This window comes from Arachis hypogaea, chromosome 5 (genome assembly GCF_003086295.3).
Source record: "Arachis hypogaea cultivar Tifrunner chromosome 5, arahy.Tifrunner.gnm2.J5K5, whole genome shotgun sequence".
Taxonomy (NCBI): domain Eukaryota; kingdom Viridiplantae; phylum Streptophyta; class Magnoliopsida; order Fabales; family Fabaceae; genus Arachis; species Arachis hypogaea.
This window is the reverse complement of record NC_092040.1, coordinates 87919451-87940332: the sequence shown is the minus strand read 5'-3', so window position 1 is coordinate 87940332 and position 20882 is coordinate 87919451. Positions and strand designations below refer to the sequence as shown.

The 20882-nt window shown below is 34.7% G+C and overlaps 2 long non-coding RNA genes across 5 annotated transcripts; both read left to right on the top strand.

Moving 5' to 3' along the window:
• Positions 1 to 1419: 1419 nt before the first annotated feature.
• LOC112801749 (uncharacterized) lies at positions 1420 to 4244 on the top strand. The gene is made up of 4 exons (XR_003202082.3): positions 1420 to 2123; positions 2207 to 2306; positions 2387 to 2533; positions 4066 to 4244. It is a non-coding gene; the product is annotated as an uncharacterized lncRNA (long non-coding RNA).
• Positions 4245 to 9258: 5014 nt separating this feature from the next.
• On the top strand, positions 9259 to 14445 carry LOC112801748 (uncharacterized). 4 transcript variants are annotated; one of them, XR_003202077.3, is made up of 8 exons: positions 9259 to 9772; positions 10625 to 10718; positions 11521 to 11570; positions 11707 to 11755; positions 12222 to 12275; positions 12457 to 12628; positions 13640 to 13768; positions 14188 to 14445. It is a non-coding gene; the product is annotated as an uncharacterized lncRNA (long non-coding RNA). The 4 variants fall into 4 exon arrangements; XR_003202075.3 differs by having other exon boundaries at positions 9290 to 9772; positions 12143 to 12275; XR_003202078.3 differs by lacking the exon at positions 12222 to 12275 and having other exon boundaries at positions 9261 to 9772.
• Positions 14446 to 20882: the final 6437 nt, after the last annotated feature.

Here is a 20882-nt window from a genome sequence, read left to right as displayed (position 1 = left end):
CTTGAGTTCTATAAACTTTGTTTTTGGTTTGGATATTATTCTTCTGTAAACCTCATATTTCTTGACTCAGCTTGAATTCGTTTCAAAATACTGTATTGTTTTTCATCTTATTGATCCTATCGAATCCCTTCGACTCAAAGAGTTATCCTTAAAGTTATCAGTTGATCCTTTTTCAAACATTCTTCATTACTTGTTTATCCTTGTCTACTTGTGATTTCAACAATTCTTTCAAATTCTCGCGAACATGGTCCTTATTGCTTTTCTTTCTTTTCTATGGTCTATTATCCTTTTGAGTATACTCGAGATTAGTTTTGGTATCTTGTGCGACCGATAGACTTAGTAAACGACACATTAGTCCTTTAGGACACATTTGGTGAACGCAAAAGGGTGAAACTTGTAAGTGTACGATGCCACAGGGAGTTGTGAAACCTTGTTTTACGTAAAAGAGTTCTGTTGATGTGGGACTTATGATCAGTAGTAAGGATTGCAAAGTGTTTGACAAAATTAAAAACCTTTGGATGAATTGTTCAATGAAGTACGGTTGAGAATGGTGGAGATAAGTTATGCTGAAGTTTAAATAGTTAAGACTCTGAAGTTGGTATGAGATTAGTATGCGGACGTTAAGCACATCGTTTAACCCCGGCTTGTTTTATAACCTTTTGCTGCCTTGCTTTACCATCACATGTTTGGAACATATCACCTTGTACATCAAGCCTATCTTGTAACTTCTATTTTGCATAACACTTGTACCCTTTATACCTTTAAACCATATGAAAATCCTGGTATTTGAAACTATATATATAGAGGACTTTTGCATTTTCTTTAAATGAGTTCAAGAGGGAAATGATATGAAATCTCTTTTATTTTGTATCAATTTTCGAGGACGAAAATTTTTTATAAGGTGGGTAGGATGTAAGATCCAGAAATTTCAAAAAAAATCTTATTAAGAACTAATTTGATTTATTTATTCATTACATGCGTTAACTTCAGAAGTTATTTTATTAAAGATAATTAAAACAAATTTTGATGGATTGAGTTTAAAGTAATTTAAGGTTTTATCTGATTATATAATTATCGAATTATTTTCTATATTTAAATAATAAAGTTTAGCAAATAGATAGTTAAATATATTTTTAAGTAATTTTAAGAGATTAAATTGAATTTCAAATTAATATGATATACTCTAATTTTATTAAAATTATCATCAAATTCCAATTTAATCCCAAATTCTCAAATTAAACCTTAACTAAACAAAATCCTAATTTTTCTACCTTAATAAGATAACGGAAACCAAAATTGTTTTCTTCTATATATTTATATAAATTTTAACTAATAAATATCTAATATAAATACTATATGCTATGTGTATTAAACAAAAAGACTACTAACCTTTAAACTGTTAAAGAGAAAATAAAGATTAATAAACTATTAAACTATGATTCACTATGGATGCTTCCTTTGAATATCAATTCCTTTCTTTGACCTCATCATTAATTTTCTTTCTTTTCCTTGCTTACTGTTACACGCCGCCGCTAACCCTTTTTCCCAAAACCCAATTACTATCAGCTTTAGAAAAAACTAAAGAAAGAAAAGAAAGAAAACGTTGAGGGAGAGAGGGATAAACGGAGACAGAGAAGAAAGAATAGGGTGAAAGGGAAGAGAGAAGAGGGAGATCTGGAGGGAGGAAAAGAGCGTCGGGGAGGGGGAGAGCTCACCGCGGCTAGGACACCCAGCTACCGTCGCGCCGCCACCTCCAAACGCTGTCGTCGCCGCCGTTCGTGAAGAGGGAAGAGAGAGCTCGCGGGTGAGAGAGGAAGCGTCGCGCCAGCCACTGAACTCGCGTTCGTCGTCGTCTTCACGGGTTCCTGTCGCCGCCGTCGTCCCCGCCGTGAAGCCTGTCACCGTTGTTGCAGCTGTCAGCGTCGTCGTCCATGGGTGAAGCAGAGGAGAGAGATCCGCGAGGAAGGGAGGACCGCGCCCGTCCAGCCGCCACGCACAGTCGCCGCTCATGTTGCCAGCGCCATCCCCGTCAGATCCGCCGTTGCCGAAGCTTCTGGCCGTGCCTCTGTCGCCGGACAACACCGCTGCCACTTGGAACCCCCATTGAAGTTGGTATCTGTGTGGTAAGCGCTAAGCTTGCTTCAACTTCTTTGTCTATTAAGTTGGTTTTTACCGTGAGGGTGGTTGCTGAGATTATCTGTGTCAGGATGTATGATCACATGGTCACTGCAAGTTTTTCTGTCCTGCGCCACCATTGGAGCCGCCCAACCGATGCTGAAATCCCTGCTGCTCTGTGTTCTTTTATAGTAAGTATTTACGTTTCGAAAAACCTCTGCGTTAGTGTCCTGTTACGTGTATTAAAGTCTTTGCGATATTGATGTGTTAGGGATCAATAGCCGAGCTTACATGTAGTGATTGAGGCTGTCTCTGCTTTTGGGAAAGCAAGCGGAGCAGAGGCTTTAGTTGCCGCTGATTTTGGACTGAGAGAAACGAGTTCAGTTGACGCGTTTGGATTATGGTTTCGCGTGTCGAGGTAGGGGTTTTCTTAAAATCTATTTTATATTACAGAGTTGTGATAAATAGATATCGGTGCAAAGAGATTTACTTCTGTGATTGTATTTGTCTTATGGATGTGAAGGCTTGTTGGACTGAATTATTTAGTGCTTGATTGCGTGAGTGGTGTGTGGTTGTGGATAAAAACCGGTTTGGAATGTCATTTACTTGATTATTAAGAAATGTGGATTTTCTTGGTTCTAGAGTTTACTTAGTAATATAAATGAAACGATTTTGGAAATAATTTGAGATATGAAAATAAATTGATTCTGGGAGCGGTTTGATTGTGAGTTGGTTTGGTTTTATGAATGATTTAGCATTTGAGCTGATTCGATTTTAAAAAGAGTTTTATTGTTAGAATTGGTTGATTTCAAAATAATTTGACATTGGAACTGGTTCAATTTTGGAAAATGTTTGAGATTTGGAAATGGTTGAGAAAATGTTTGGATGGGACCCGAAAAGGGTGGCAGTGTCCGAGTTTTAGAGGAGATGCTACCGAAATTTTATAAAATTGGAAGTTTATTTAAAGTAATTAATTAAAAAGATTTGTTTTTAAGCATTATACGTTTTAAGATTGATTTGTCTATCAAAGAAAGAATTTTGTTTTGGAATTGAGATTGTTAACGAACAGAATGAAAAAGAGGATGATGAGGATTTGATTTGAAATATGGCTTTGAAAAGAACTTGGAAATGAAATTTGGATTGATGAATGATTATGATGTTGAGAATGTTGAGATGTGAACTTTGAATTATTCACATGGCTTATGAATTTGAAATATCTGAGATACGAGGTTCCCTGGATTAAGTGCCGTGGCTTGCCACCACGTGTACCAGGTTGAAAACTCGATACTCTGTTGACCCTACGATGTAAGTGGGTGACCGGGCACTATATAAATTCCCGGAAAATGTTACCCCCATTGAGTAATATTGATTATTTGAGAAAAAGCTATGCATAGACTCTTGGGGATGCACATCGGGGGACAGTCTAAGTACAATTCAGACTTGTCGGGTTGGCTGGATAACCGACAGATGAGCCTCATCAGCCATAGGACAGGCATGCACCATATGCATTTGTATGCTTTGCTTGGGTTTGAACTTGTTTTGGTTTGCCTAATTGCTAAACTGTTTTTAACTGCTACTTGAACTATTTGCTGTAACTGCTACCTACTTGTGCTTTCCTTGTCTGTCTTGCCTGTGTTTATTCTGGCGTGCTACATTTGAGAATGAACTGGGATGCTGAATTAATGATTGTGTTGTTTGATTGCGTGGTTAATTTCTGATTGAGGTTTTTTTTATAAGAAAGGAAAGATTTCGGATTTCTGAAAGATTAAACATTGTTTCTTTGAAAAGGGTTTTGAACGATTTCCTATTGGTTTAAAAGATTCATAAGGCAATGATAATCACTGAGCTTGAAAACGGTTTCTTAATAAATATCTTCTTATGACAACTTTGAAACTCCGTGGTGAGACCATGTGGTTAGGTTCTCACCCCCTACAGCTTTACCCTTTTCAGGAACCGGATGAAGAAGCATTAAGAAGAGAGTTATATTGCGTTTGGTTTATATGTTGTTGTATTATTTAGATTATTTTCTTCCCTCGTCTTTATTATTACAAGTTTGTAAGAGGGATAGGAATTGTATGTTTTATATGTATAATATATTGAGTTATTATGTAAGGAGTTTTGTATATGAATCTATGTCTGCTTGTATTTTTTTTTCTTAAGATAAAGTATTTATTTCCGGTTTTCAAGGGAATCAGAGGTACAGTGTCGAGTCACAGGCTCCTATTTTAATATTTAGTATGTAAAGTAGTCGTAATACTTCTTGCTATCAGAGTGGCGCAGCCGGGAGCGTGATTTCTGATAGTGAGGGTGTTACAATCAAAATTTTCATATAATATATATATATAATTCTTTTAATCAAATGTATTATGATTTTTTTCATAGGGTGATTTTTACATTATTAATTTAAACTTTGTATTATCATTTTATATTTTGTTATTATAAAAGTATGAATGTTAATTTTTTTTATAGGAATGTTATTCATAACATATTTTTTTATAATTTATTTTTACTGAATAAAATTTTATGTGTTAGATTTTTGGTTATTTATTGTATATGGATAAATATCTAAATTGATATTTAAAGAATTTTAAATCGGATATTTTAGTCTTTAAAAAATTTTATTTTTTAAAAATCTTCATTTATTACTTTCATCGTATAGATTCGTCCTTCCATCGTTTATTTTTAAAGAATCTAATTTTTCTTATAGTGTATTTTTGGAACTTAACTATTTTATAATAAAATTTATTAAAGATTTATTTGTTCAATAAATATATTAAAAATTTAATTGAAAACAACAAAAAGATCAATTTATCAATTAAATTTTTTAGAGTCTTATTTATTCTTCATATCTTTTAAGGTTAATTTTGTGGGAAATGTAAACTTTAGGATCCTATTTTATAACTTATACTAAAACAAATGAAATACTTAAAGAAATTGTGACATTTATTGCTAAAATATAATTATGTGCAATTTATAAAAGAAGTTTATAGAAATAAAAAGAAGTCTGGCTTGCGTGTTATATTTAATTTTTTATAAAAAATATTGTTATTATTGTTAATGTTGTTTTAATTATTGTTATACTCTTATTACAATAGTTATAATTAATGAAAATGATAACTATAAATTAAAAATTTTATCGTTATTTTTAAATGCCTAAATAATATTTTTTATAAAAAAAAGTTTATAAATGAACCAATCAATTTTCTTTTAGAAGAAAATGAATAATCAATCAAGAAGCTTTTTCTTAATAAATTTTCCAATGCTTGTTGAAAAAGAGGTCAGTCACACTAAGGGGGAGAAATTCAAATTCAAAGGGAGTATTCTTTACTCAATCTCTAAATTTTTTTCCATTTCAATTTTAATAATGTTTGTCATCAAGGGGAAAATTGATGAGTTTGAAAAACTCTTATTTAATTTTGATGATGAACAAATATTATTAAAATATTTAATTACAAAATTATTAATTTGATCTTAATTCATATTTACTTAATTAATAATTTTGTTGTGCAGATTTAATATTGGGCCGAAAATAAAATCCTGATGCAAGCCCAATTATACTCAGCCTTGACTAATGCAAGTATAAATGATGAGTTTGGCTGAAATAATTTTGGGCCAAAACAAAAGAAAAATTAACAAGCCCAACTGTTTTATTATTAGCTCAGCTTGTGGCTAAAGCTAGTTGTTATATTGGGCCAAGAATAAGTTTTAATGCTACAAGCCCATGGTTGGTTCTCATGCATGATCCGAAACCAATCCATCAGGAAAGCAAATGTTAACATTTGCTAAGGCTTTCAACGGATCTATTCTCTAAGCATGAAATGGAACTCAAAATTTATTAAGAGAAGTTAAGGCATGGAAACTATGAGAGAGATTGTGTCATTGATTTGATTGAAAGCATCAATGTTACACGCCACCCAGGAAAGTAAAAGCAAGTTATTTTCAATTAATTTTTTTAATCACTTTGAATTGCTTTTCTTCAGATTCTCTCTTCTCTCTCATCTCTTTCTTTCTTCTTTTTCGGTCTTTGTCCAGGAAATCATGGAAGCTACTTGGAGCTACCGAAAGGAAGGGAAAGCAAACCTAAAGACCATCGAGTTGATGGCACGAAAAAGAAAAAGAAAGGTATGTAGTGGCTGAGATTTTCACTAAATATGGTTAGATTTGGTGAGGTAATCTCGAGCTCTTCATGCTCAAAAAGGAGGATGAAGATTCGGCCAACCAGGGAGATTCTTGAAGCATGGCTTGTCTTTGATTCTGCTCAACCACCACAGGAAGTAGCTAGAGTGACGAAGTGATGGTTGAGGCAGATATTGAAGCAGATGAAGTCATCATCATCATGAAGCATCAAGGGCCAGAAATCCATCTTGGAGAGCAAGCCAAGGATGGAGAGCTCGGATTGATGAAGAATGATGATCAAGAAAGGACTAGAGGTAATTGCATGTTGGATTTTGCATGGTTATCTCTTCTCTCTCTATGTGGCTGAACCGGTTTAGTGTTGAAGGAGGAAGAAGTTGGTTCGGTTTTTGGCCTCAATAGTGGAAGCTTCCCTCTTCTATAATAAGAGAGAACAGCCACTGTTTGAAGCAAGGAGAAAAAATTTGAGAGTGCAAGGCACAGAGTTTTCAGAGCTACCTAACCTAACAGTTTTCTCTTCTCCTTCAATGTATTCTGTTTTGTAATTTTTTCTGTTTAATTTTGTCATGTCTTGAGTCTCATGGAAAAAAGGCAAACAGTGAGGTTTGTATGAAAAAGCCATAGAGCGAAAAAGGTAGAGAGTGCAAAATTAAAAGAAAAAGCTATAGATGTCTTAGAGTTCCTTTGTTCATATATGTTGTGTTTCTTGATTCTGTGAAAATTCCCTTGTAAGTTGGGTCAGCACTTTACAAGTTGTAATCAGATTGATTATAGTGAAATTCCATCATGTTTGTGATGGAGACTGGATGTAGGCTGCACTGCACTTAGCAGCTGAACCAGGATATATCTGGTGTAATCTTCTTCTCCTTTCTACTCCATTTCTGTTTCTACTTCACAGGAGTAAAATCCAAAATTATCTCTTGCCAAGTGACGAGATAAAAAGAAAAGTCTCGTGGCTAAGGACGAGAAAAAAAGAAAAGTCTCGTGGATAAGGACGAGACAAAAAAAAAAGTCTCGTGTGCAGTGATGAGATAAAAAGACTAAAAGTTTCCAGAATTGGTCCAATAAGTCAGCAAGTGCAATCAAGCAAAAAAGGGGGCTAAGATTCAACCCCCCTTCTCTTAGCCACTGAAACCATCAATTGGTATCAGAGCTTGGTCTCAAAGAGATCAAGCTTTGCAACTTGGAGTAAAGATCCTCATGGCGGAAAACAGTGGCGCAAATGTGGTGTCCTATAATCTGACCGAAGGACAATCAAGCAACAGACCTCTTATTTTCAATGGAAAAAATTATACCTATTGGAAGGAGAGGATGAAGATATTTGTACAAGCAGTGGATTACAGACTTTGGAAGATTATCCTGGAAGGGCCTCAATTTCCAACTACCATAAGTGCTGAAGGAGTAGTCACCCTCAAACCAGAAGCAAGATGGACCGAGGAAGATAGGAAGAAGGTAGAGTTAAATGCGAAGGCGGTAAACCTGCTCAACTGTGCTATCAGCTTTGAGGAGTACCGACGGGTATCACGATACACAACGGCAAAGGAAATCTGGGATAAGCTACAAATTACTCATGAAGGAACCACCATTGTAAAGAAGACTCGGACAGACATGTTAAACAGAGAATATGAAATGTTTGCAATGAAGGAAGGAGAGTCCATTGATGAACTGTTCGAATGGTTCAACACTATCATTGTTGGCTTAGATGCTCTGGGAATTACACATTCTGATTCTGTGCTTGTGAGAAGAGTGCTGAGATGTCTCACTAAAGAGTGGGAAACAAAAGCTTTAATTATTTCTGAGAGTAGTAATCTTGATTCCATGACACTTAATGATTTGAGAGGAAATCTTCTTGCTTTTGAAAACACTTATTTGAAAAAAGAGTCAAAAAAGAAAGGAATTGCATTTTCTTCTGTTACTAACCCTCTGGATGATGAATCCAGTGATAACTCATCTGAAAATGAATTTGTGTTGTTTGCCAAAAAATTTAGGAAAATGATGAAGTTCAAAGGCAAAGGCGGCAGCTCAAGGAAAATGAAGAAAGACCTTAGTAAAGTGACTTGTTTCAACTGTAAGGAAATGGGGCATTACAAATCTGATTGTCCCAAGTTAAAAAGGGAGGAGAAGAAAAAAGGAGGAAAGAAGAGGGGTCTGATGGCATCATGGGAAGATTTAGAAAATGACTCAGATGATGATGATGAAGAGACCAAAACCAAGTCACAACCATGTCTCATGGCAGATCACATAGATCAGGTAATCTTTCATAACCCTGACACTGAAGACCTTCATCTTATGATAGATCATCTTTCTGAAAAAATAAGATGTTTTCTGCTTGATAACCAAGATCTTGAACAACAAGTTACCATTCTTAAAGCTGAAAACAGTTTTCTCAAAGAAAAGCTAAGGGAGGCCGAAACTGCTTGTGATCTTGTGGAAGAAAATAAGCAGTTAAAAGCTCAACTTAGAAGTTGTGAAAGTGATCATTCGGTAGTTGCATATGTAAACTGTTTTAAGGATAATGAAGAGTTGCTAAAAAGGATTAGAAGCCTTGAAAATGACTTAGCCAGGTTCACTCAAAGTTCTGAAAATTTAAATCAAATATTGGCTAGTCAAAAACCACTCTTTGATAAAGCTGGTTTGGGGTTTTATAAATCGGATGAGAAACCTTCTTTTGAAAATAAAGCTTCATCTTCTAATGACACAAGGTTTCAAGATCCCACCTATTTTACCAAAACAGCAACTCCAAGGTTTTGTAAGTTATGCAACCGAAAAGGTCATTTTCCCATTCAATATTTTTTTGGTGAAAGAATGATTGGTAATAAAGTTTACAAAGTTGTTTTTGATTACAATGGTTTGGGACATAGGAGATAGTCACTACAAAAAATGAGGTTTAAAATGGCATTTATATTATGGCAGTTCTTTAAAACCGCCATAATATTCAAGTATTATGGCATTTTATGATGTTGCCATAATTAATTTGAATAAAATAGCAATTTTTGGTAATTTTGGCAGTTAAAAGCGCCATTATGAAACACATTGTTAAAAAAAAAAGGCCCAAACGCCGAAAAGCAAGGAAAACCCAAATATGTTAAATTGAATGTGTTCCCCAACAACGAAAACCCTAACACGCGTTGCCACCACCGTCAAATCCAAAAACGACGATCTGTGCTCTGCTCCGGCAACGTTCTGCACCAGCGACTGCTCCGGCAACGATCTACTCCAGTGAATGCTCCGGCGACGATTTTCTCGGCGTTCTCCTCCGACGAGATTGTGTGTTGTGAACTGAAACGCTGTCTCCAGTGACGATCTCCTCTGGCGGCGCGTTCTCCTCCTTCAGCGAGCTTCTATGATTTGGATTTGATATGAAGATTGCCGCTCATCTCATCGCCGTCATTCATCTCTTCACCATCGCAAGCAACACCGTTTTCAATCTGGCTCATCTCCTCGACGTGGCAAGCAACACCGTTGTTGCTGCCTTCAGCAAGCTTCTACAGTTTGGTTTCGCGATCTCTATCACTTCTAATAGGTAACTCTTCGTTCTTTAGATCTACTTCATGCTCTAGTAGGAAGAAACAAAGAATGCTGGTTCTGTTTTTATTATTGTGTTTTTAACTTTCATTGATCTTTTGTGATGTTGTTGTTGTTAGCTTGTTACTGCTGCATTTTCTGTTGCGTTGTTGTTTTTTTGCTTCTGATTTTATTTAGTTTAAGACCGAATATGTTCTATTGAACTGATTACTCTGCATCATTTGTCCGAAATTAGTACAAAACATGGCATGTGTGTATTTTCTGATGTAAGTGTTTGAATGATAGTTAAATGCAATAATAAAGAGACACAAAGCACTGCTAATCTGTTCCATGAATGTTGTGTTAATGTTTGAATGATGTAAGTGTGTATTTTGGCTTTCAATTTTTAATTTTCTTGCTGATGGAGAGGTATATAAAAGATCATAAAGGTGTTTGAACAATTTTTCTTCTGGATTGGAGACTTTTGCCCCTCAGAAATTCTAAAGGTGATGTTTACTATCTAGTTAAATAAAAGATGTTGAGAAAGCTTCCTCATTGTGAATGAGAGCACCAGATTTGCATGTAACTGGTGATATGATGAATTATTAATAATTATGGCCATTAACGCCATCACCACTCTCATTAACGCCATCACTGGTCAACCTCTTCTAACTAACTAATGGGGTCTTACCCTCCACTCTCTCCACCATGGCGCTTCTTATTATCTGCTTCTACATACCCTCCCTCACGCACCTTATTAGTAACAAGTCACGCCTCATTTTCCTTCATTCCCATTTCTCATCACTTACCTTGATTACTTATTACTCACACTTTTCATTTTTTATTTTTTTTGTGTTTGTCTCTTTTGCAGATTTAGCAAGGTAGACAAGTGTTGAAGGAAAGGACTTTTAAGCATCTACTATATATAGGATCGATGGAGGGGATTTAGATCTATCTATGGCATTGTATGTTTGAGTTTAGAGTTTCTTCTATCACTTTCCTACTATTATATTATAAAAGATATATCTTTAATTAATTATCTACTTATTACTTGTCTACTTTGTGTTTAAGTATTAGCATTAGGGTTATATGAATATGAGTTCTTTTAATTTCGCCAATTTACTTCTACCATGTAATCTTCTTAGCCACCCTATATTAGTCCAATGAAAACTTTCTTAGCTTCTTGCTATGGTCGTATATATGGCTTTAATTTGTGCCTCTCATCGTTCTTATTATTATTCCCAAGGAAAAATGAGTTATTGTATTAGGAGAAGTTATATATAGAAATCTATATAATGCATTTTAATTAATTTTACTTTTTCTTAATGCTACTCGTGATAAAATGATCATAAGAGATAAGATAAAACGTGGATTATATAACAAATGAGAGTTTACACTCCATTTTATAATGTGATCTTTTGTTTATAATATGTTAGTTTAATTATATCAATTTAGCAGGTTTCAGAAAAAGTTGTATTAAGTACAATAGATATTGAAGTATGCTTATATTATAAATTAGATGAATGAATCTTCTAAATAATTTTTAAATTTGGTACTTTCAACTCTTGAGTGGAAGATGAATCCACCAAAATGTCTCTCTTTCATTGATTACATCACAAGAAGACTTAAAATGTTTTCAGTTCTTCAACACATGTCAATCTCTTCTTCTTTCTCTCTTATTAGGTAATAATTAATCTCTTTCTTTAACTTCTATATATACATTTCTTCAACTTCGGTTATTTATTTATTTATTTATTTTTAATGCAGATTCCAGGTTTATTAGTTATTGTGATTCTAGATCATTATCTTCCTAAGAGGTTCATTGCTAATTGATTGTACTTATTTATTATATTTTTAATGATAATATGTATGTATATATTTACTTATTTGAACTTGTTCCATCATTGGCTTCTGACATCTATTTGTTGCTGTTTCTGTGTTTTAACTTTTAAGTCTCTAGCAGAGATCAATTTACATTTGACAAAGGCACAGAATACTGGAGGTACTTCTTAACTGTGAATGATATGATGTTAATATTGTTCTTTGATGCTGAAAGGATTTACTATTTGTCATGTGTTTCGTCCGAACAGAATCAGATGGCATTTTATTCCCAAAATCTAGTCTGAGAAATTCTCCTTGTGGCAATGGCACCAATTTCCATACTCCTTTAGTTGCCTTGCTTTGCATGTTTAGAAACTTCCATTCTGATGTTTATTGGGGGGGCCATTTTTTTAGTGGTACTGTTAATCAACTTTTTATTTGTGCACTCAAGGAATTGTTGGCTATTGTTAGTTCTTTGCTTTTAAACTCACATTTTTTGTGTGTAATTTGTGTGTATGCATTCTTTTATTTATGGGTTCACTTGGTTCTTATTTATCTATATTCCTAGGAGTTTGTTTTTCTTTGGGAAAGGGCATGTACCGTGTGCTTTATATTCCTGACGATGAAGCTGTTCTCTTGAATTCTAGGGAGAAGGCGCCTTACATGATCTGTGTTGAAGTATTGAGATGTGACATGATAGGGTATTACTTCAATAGCAGTTCATAAAATGAGAAACATTTCTGATATATTCCCTTCACTACAAAACATTTATCATAGCAATTCCAAGGACACGTCCAGTCCTCATAAACTTTCCATTTTGTTGTTATTTTCTGAAGTCATTGACCATTTTGTTGTGACAATAATATGCTTGTTGATTTGTAGGTTAGGGACTTAAGCTCTTATCTGAATACTCTAACAGAGTCAGAAGCAGAGGGTGTCCAAGGAGCTGCTACGGTTTTTAATCAGGCCCCGCTTTATAAACATAAACACAAATATGAAGGCTATGCTATAGACTGGAGTCTTCTTGTTCCCGGAGCCAGAAGGCTTATATCTGGTAATATTTGGTTATTTCTTTTTCTCTGTTTAGCTACATTTTATAAACATGGAATATTGACAATACTCCATTTGTTGGGGATACTGCTAGTGTTGGAGATCTGCAAGTTATATTGGGGGTTTATGAGACCTCTTAACTATCAAATAGCAAGAGCACATGTTCTTTGTGATGTCATTGTAATTTCTAGTAATGGGAAGAACCGCATTTTCCTAATTTCTTATTAACTTCACTTTGATATATATATATATATATATATATATATATATATATATATATATATATATATATATATATATATATATATATATATATATATATATAGCCATTTAACTAACAGCGAAATTGAGCAGTGTTTTCTCTGAACTTGTGTCTCTTTCTCTTTGTTTCAAATTCCAATTACTTAGTTCCCTTTGAATTGTAGTTTTCATCATCTATTTTTTTAATTAAAAATAAATAATAATCTCAATTTTTTCCCGTGAGACTGAGACTTAGATGCACCACTCTCTGATTCAGGTTAATTTAATTAATTTATTTATTTATAATTAAAATAAAATGTGTGAGGAACAGTCACTATCTCATTGGATTCAATACCCTAAAGCAGTAGTAGTTCATGCTTAGCGTTTCAGCTTTTATTATAATAATTATTGGTTTGTTTGTTTATTTTAATTATTTTTTGTCTCTCTTCCAATTAGAAGTACTCTAGAGCAATAGCAATAGCAATCTCTATCTTTTTGGCTATGGTTGAGTGATTATCTTGACCATAAATGCATGACTTTTTGGCTGCATCTGAGAAAGAAGTGTGAGATAAGGGGATGAAAATTGGGACAGAAAGCAGTTTCTGATATTGAATGTCTCGTATTCTTTCTAACTAAGCCATTAACCCTAAACCTCATTTCTAGACACATACGTTAAATTTGCATTTGAAATTTGAAGTCTAGATTTCTTTTTGAGGAATCTTCTATTGACATATTTCATTCATTGACTTCTTCGATTTTTTTTTCTCTATTATAGGAGTCTGAAAGGGCTGTGAGCAGAGAAGAGGGTTTAGCTCTCGCCAAAGAGTTGGGGTGTTTGCTTCTCGAAAGTAGTGCTAAAACTCGAGAAAATGTGGAGCAGTGCTTTGAGGAACTTGCTCTAAAGGTACAGTTTTAGATATCTGGTTCAGTGCTGGTTTTCTTTAGGGAACACATAGTTTAAAGCATAAAAAACAAAAAGTTAAGATTGTCCTATTAAGTGGGAGCGGCTATATCATAGGCATTTGTTCTAAATAATTCAATGAACTTATTTGGGTACATAGCATTTATAGCTGTTAATGCAGAAGTACCAAAAAAATGATTGCTACATAAAAGTGACTTTAAAAATGCTAAGAAACGAATGAAAATTGAAATTGCATGCATAAGTGGAAGGGAAAGATCAACTGCTGTGTAATGCTTTTTTACTGCACAATCCTAACAAATAATAATATCATTATCTTGGTTTATGTGTTTCTTTTTCCATTGGTTTACTATTTCTCTTTAATATTTTGTTTATTATGTTTTCAAATTATATTTTTGTTGTAGGAATTGAATCAAGAGAGTGAAATTTCATCGCCAAAATAGTTAGAAAGTAGGTCTTCTGGAGCAAGCAATAGAGCAGCATGAAATATGATGGAGATTTTATGTATTAAGAGTTACATGTTATGACATTTATAGTTGAAAAATTATGTTATGTTTGATACTTTGTATAGGAGTTATTATTTTTGATTTCTAATACTAAAAAATCATATATTATGTTTAATACTTTGTTTCTGAGTTATATAATATTTTGTTTATGGATTATGATTTCTAATAATAAATATTATTTGTTTAACACGAAAAAAACGAGGGTAAAAATTGCATTTTTAAACGATAAAAAGTGTCATTGTTAGGATTAAAACGGCGGTTCAAAAATGACATTTTAACAAGGTTTTGAAAACCAAACCGGTCATCGAACCGTTTTAGTTACTGGTTTACTGGTTTATAGGTTCAACCGGTTTGACCGTGGTTGAACCAAAAAAACCGTTTTATAATAAAATAATAAATAAAATATAAATAAACACACTAAAACATAATTATAGTCTAGTATAAATTTTAAAATATCATCTAAATTAAAAGTACTACATAAACCAAAATGTTATAATCTCATTCAAATACATACTCAAAAATCAAATAACAAAAACAACAACCAAACATAAAATGACAACATCTAAGTTTATCATCAATCATCAAAATTCGCTATAACTTGCTGCAGTTTTGCTACATTAATCCCTCACTTATGTAAACCCTTGTGGCTTGCGAGACTTGTTTGTGGATATGCCTAACAGAACAACCAGAGGAGATGAGAGGCCTTGTTATGAATGCCAATAATGAAATTAATTGAGTAGGTTTAACATGACAGGTTTAACATGGCAAGAGTAGGTTTATCATGGCAAATTTTCATCTTCCACTCAATGAACAATTTATTAAATCAACAACAGCAAAACACAATATAAAAGTCAAAAGGTCAAGAACAACACCAAAACAATAATTTATCAAATTAACAAGTTAATAAGATCAATCAAAACTGAAAATTAAAATAGCAAGAACAATATTCAATTATTTATTCAATCACTATATCACTATATCAGTTCACACTTCACAGTTCACAAAAAAACTATATCACTATATCACCATTTCAGTTCAGGTTAAATTACTTGAATCAGAGTTCGCATAGCTTCACTACATACATGTTCTCACTACAATTACTCTTGTTAAAAGTTAAAACCCCTTCTTCGATTAAGCATGTACTGTAAGTTTCTCTAGGTCTATGTAACAAGCATGTAGGTTATATAAGTATCCTCGAATATTATTTCTCTAAGTATATGTAACAAGCATATAGGTTATATAAGGGGATAAGTATTCCCGTTTATTATTTCTTTTTCAAATCTGTCGATTGTAATTCCATGTCTGATTATAAATTTCAATTTCAATTTCAATTCTATGTCTTTATATTTATGTAACTGTTCTATTCAAATCCAATTTGGTTGATTGAGTTCTCATTAGATTAGGGGAAAGATTAATTGAATTTTAGTAACCGTGATATTAAAGAGAAGCAATTTGACCACATATCAGATATCACTATAAAAGAGACAATGGTTGCAGAAGGGGACAGAGACAGACAAAGACACCGAGAGAAGCAAGTATGTATACCTCAAAATTCAACAAAGTAGCAAGACCTCTTCTGCAATTAAGCTCATCGTAATCACTGAGCTAAACTTTCTCAAAACATAACAATTATCAAAATTTATCACAATCTAAACTCATATCTAATAAATAGCTCAAAACTCCAGGCCATCAACATATACCAACATAGGCAACAAAGATCAAACAAATCATCAAATTGCTGTGTGTAATAGTAACAATGCATGTTGCAATTGCTCAGATACATTCTTTTAACTTTGACAAAAACTTCATTCAACTCAAGAGAGGGATAATAAATCTTGAATCTTCCTCAGGAAATCCAAATCAGCCATAACAGTAATACTAAACTGTACCTTCTGATTTGGCAACTAATAAAAAAAACAGAACAAAAAGTTCAAAGTAAAAAAAAAAATTAACAACCCAACCAAAGAATCAAGAACAACCCAACCAAAGAACAAATTAGAATCAACAATAGGGAGGACGACGGAAGAATAAAAATAAATCAGAATCAAACCAACAATCAGAATAAAAAAGTTCAGAATAAAAACAGATCAGAATCAAAATCAAATAGAGGCTCCATTACAGATTCAAATGCAAGGAAGGATGACGGCGCTGGAAACGGAGAGCTGGCGACGGTTGAACAAAGCGTCGCGACGGAGGCAGGAGGCGAACCCGGCGACTATGCTTCCACTGCTGAGAGTCTGAAACGTTAGCTGAGTGAGGGACTGAGTGAGCTTCGAAGCTCCAACCAGCGACGGCGTCAGGAGTAGTCCGGCGGCTGAACAAAAGGGAGGGACTGAGCTCGCCGACGTTGAGAGGAACGGCTAGCTCGAGGGTGATGGGAAGGACGAGGGAGGGTCTGCTGCTGCGCCGTTGGAGAGAGTGTTGGAGTGAGTTAGGGTTGGTAACGGGTAAGGTTGGGGTTACTGAATGCTAAACGGTGCGTTTTGAGAGTTTTTGGGCAAAGTGAAAAAATCGGCCGGGTCCCGGTTCGGTTCAACTGACCGGCCGGTTTAGCGGTTCAACAACGGTTTTCATCTTTTTCGGTTTTAGCATATAACCGAATCGTATTTCTCATCGGTTCGCGGTTCAACCAGTTCGACCGGCCAGTTCGAATCAGTTTTCAGAACATTGCATTTTAACCAATCAAAAGTCACTCTGTAAGGGTAAAAACAGCGGTTCAAAAATGCCGTTTTAACCAACTAAAATGCTACTATTAGATAAAAATGGCGGTTCAAAAATACCATTTTAACCGACTAAAATGTCATTCTGGGAGGGTAATAATGGCGGTTTAAACTGTCATTTTAACCAACCTTTAAACCGCCGTTTTAACCTGGAAATAACGGCGGTTCAAACCGCCGTTTTAACCAGTAAAAAACCGCCATTTTAATCTGGAAATAATGGCGGTTTGAACCGTCGTTTTAACCCAGCAGAAAACCGCCATTTTAACCTCAGGAAATTGTGGCGGTTTTTAGAAAACCGCCGTAATAACCAAAATGGCGGTCTGAATTATGGCGTTTTTCAAAACCTCCGTACTTGGTAATAATGGCGGTTCAAACCGCCGTAATTACCCAAAAAAACCGCCATTTTTACCCAAATTTTTTGTAGTGGGTTTAATGTGAAAGGATCCAAGAAAATTTGGATACCAAAGGTCACTTGAGTTTATTTTGTCGGTATGCCTAGCATCCAAGAAGAAAGAAAATATGTGGTACATGGATAGCGGATGCTCTAGGCATATGACCGGAAAGACAACCTTCTTCATAAAGCTTGATGAATATGATTGAGGGCTTGTCACTTTTGGAGATGATGCAAAAGGAAAAATAGTGGCTGTTGGGAAAGTTGGTAAAAAATTTTCATCTTGTATAAATGATGTGCTTCTTGTAAATGGTTTGAAACATAACTTACATAGTGTTAGTCAATTGCGTGATTTAGGTTTTGATGTTATTTTTAAGAAGTTTGTTTGTTTGGTTGTTTCTGAGAAAACTGGTGATATTTTATTTGAAGCCAAGAGATGCAACAATGTGTATGGATTAACTCTTGAGGATTTAAAGGAACAAAATGTAACATGTTTTACATCTTTTGAATCTGAAAAATGGCTTTGGCATAGAAAGTTGGGACATGCTAGCATGTACCAAATTTCTAAGCTAGTTAAAAGGAATTTGGTTAGAGGAATTCCAAACATCAAGTTTGATAAGGATCTTACTTGTGATGCATGTCAATTGGGCAAGCAAGTAAAATCCTCTTTTAAATCAAAAGATGGAATCTCAACCAAAAAGCCATTAGAAATGTTGCATATTGATCTTTTTGGTCCTACTAGAACTCAAAGTTTAGGAGGTAAACACTATGGTCTTGTAGTGGTAGATGATTACTCTAGATTTGGTTGGGTACTTTTCCTTGCTCATAAGAATGATGCCTTTCATGCCTTCTCCACTCTTTGCAAGAAAATTCAAAATGAAAAGGATTTAAAAATTGCCCATTTGAGAAGTGATCATGGAAAGGAATTTGAAAATCAAGATTTTGAAAAATTTTGTGATGATTTAGGAATTTCTCATAACTTTTCATGTCCTAGAACTCCCCAACAAAATGGGGTGGTTGAGAGAAGGAATAGAAGCCTTCAAGAGATGACTAGGGCTATGCTATGTGAGAATGAGATTCCTAAATTTTTGTGGGCTGAAGCTGTGAACACAGCATGTTATATTTTGAATAGAACAATCATTAGAAAAAGGGTTAAAGAAAACCCCTTATGAGCTATGGAAAGGAACCCTTCCAAATCTTAAGTACTTTCATGTTTTTAGATGCAAATGTTTTGTGCTTAATAATAAAGAAAATCTTGGAAAGTTTGATCCAAAATCCTATGAAGGAATGTTTGTTGGATATTCCACCACAAGCAAGGCTTATAGAATTTATCTCAAAGAGCATAGGACTATAGAGGAATCCATACATGTTACTTTTTGTGATTCTAACTTAATTCCCAGTACTGTGATAGATAATGATTCAGATGGAGAAGGAGCTGGAACAAGCAAAGAAAATCCCAAATCTGTCCAAAATGAAGAATCTGCCAGTCCAGTTTTGTCTCGTCAGATTGAAGGAGACTTTTCCAATTTGTCTCTTGAGCAGGCACGAGCAACTAAAATAGTGAGACCACCAGAAGCTCATCAAAGCTCTACACCTGTCCGAAAGCCTAGAGAATGGAAGTCCATGAGGGGTTATCCTCATGACTTCATTATTGGTGATCCCTCTCAAGGAGTAACAACAAGATCCTCCACCAAAAGGCAAACCGAACCTAGCAATCTTGCTCTCTTGTCACAAATGGAGCCCAACAATGTCAAACAAGCTCTTGAAGATCCATCATGGGTCAAGGCCATGCAAGAGGAGCTTGCTCAATTTGACAAAAATGAGGTTTGGACACTAGTACCTCATCCGAATGGTAAAAAGGTAACGGGTACTAAGTGGGTGTTTAAAAATAAACTTGGTGAGGATGGACAAGTTGTTTGTAACAAGGCTAGATTAATGGCCCAAGGTTACGATCAAGAAGAGGGTATTGATTTTGATGAGTCTTTTGCTCTGGTAGCTAGAATGGAAGCAATTATATTGCTTCTTGCCTATGCTATCCATAAAGGTTTCAAAATGTTTCAAATGGATGTTAAGTGTGCCTTCCTTAATGGCTTTATTGATAGAGAAGTGTATGTGGCTCAACCCCCCGGTTTTGAACATAAAGAGTTTCCAAATCATGTTTTTAAATTAACTAAGGCTCTTTATGGTCTTAGACAAGCTCCAAGAGCTTGGTATGAAAGGCTTAGTGCCTTCTTGTTGGAAAATAAATTTCAAAGGGGTACCACCGACACTACTTTATTTATTAAAGCATCTAATGATGATATGCTCCTTGTTCAAGTTTATGTTGATGACATTGTATTTGGATCGGCCAACATTTCCTTGTGTGAAGAGTTTGGAAAACTCATGACTAGTGAGTTTGAAATGAGTTTAATGGGAGAGATTACTTTCTTTCTTGGCCTCCAAATTAAACAAACTCCTAGTGGCACTTTTATTTACCAAGGAAAGTATGCCAAAGAGCTTATCAAAAAGTTTGGCCTAGAAAACTCCAAATCAATGGGCACTCCTATGCATCCCAATACTAAACTTGAAAAGGATGATGATGGCCAAGATATGGATGAAACAAGGTATAGAGGAATGATAGGTTCACTTATGTACCTTACCTCCTCTAGACCGGATATAGTCCAAAGTGTGGGTGTATGTTCAAGGTTTCAATCTCATCCGAAAGAATTCCACCTTACGGCCGTTAAATGCATCATTAGATATATTAAGGGAACATGTGATTATGGTTTATGGTATCCTAAATCTGATGATTTTTGTGCAGTAGGATTTTGTGATGCAGATTATACGGGAGATAGAGTGGATAGAAGGAGAACCTCCGGCATGTGTTGCTTCCTTGGAAGTTCACTTAACATGTGGTCAAGCAAGAAACAAGCCACAGTGGCTCTATCCACAGCTGAAGCTGAATATATTTCTGCATCCGCATGTTGCTCACAATTAATTTGGTTAAAAACACAATTGGAAGATTACAAATTAAAAATCAATAGTATACCTCTATTTTGTGATAATATGAGTGCTATAAACATTTCAAAAAATTCTGTTCTGCACTCAAGAATGAAGCACATTGAGATAAAATATCATTTTATTAGGGAACATGTGCAAAAGGGTACTATTGATATTCAATTTGTAAAATCTGAAGACCAAATTGCTGATATTTTTACAAAACCCCTCTGTGAAGACAGATTCTGTACCCTGAGAAAAAGTTTGGGACTGTTTGATTTAAGTTTCATTGATAAATTGTGAAAAGTTGATTCTGTTCAGTTTTGTCTCGTAGGTTTGGACGAGATAAAAATACAGGGATGATGAAGGAGCTGTGGTCAAGGGGGAGGCAACGCAGAGTTCAAATTTTATGGGCCCCACCAAAATTCCTTGACCCCACCATGACAGTTTTGTTAGTTTCCCATTTTGTTTGAAAAATAAATCCACAAAATCTCTTGGTTGTCTTA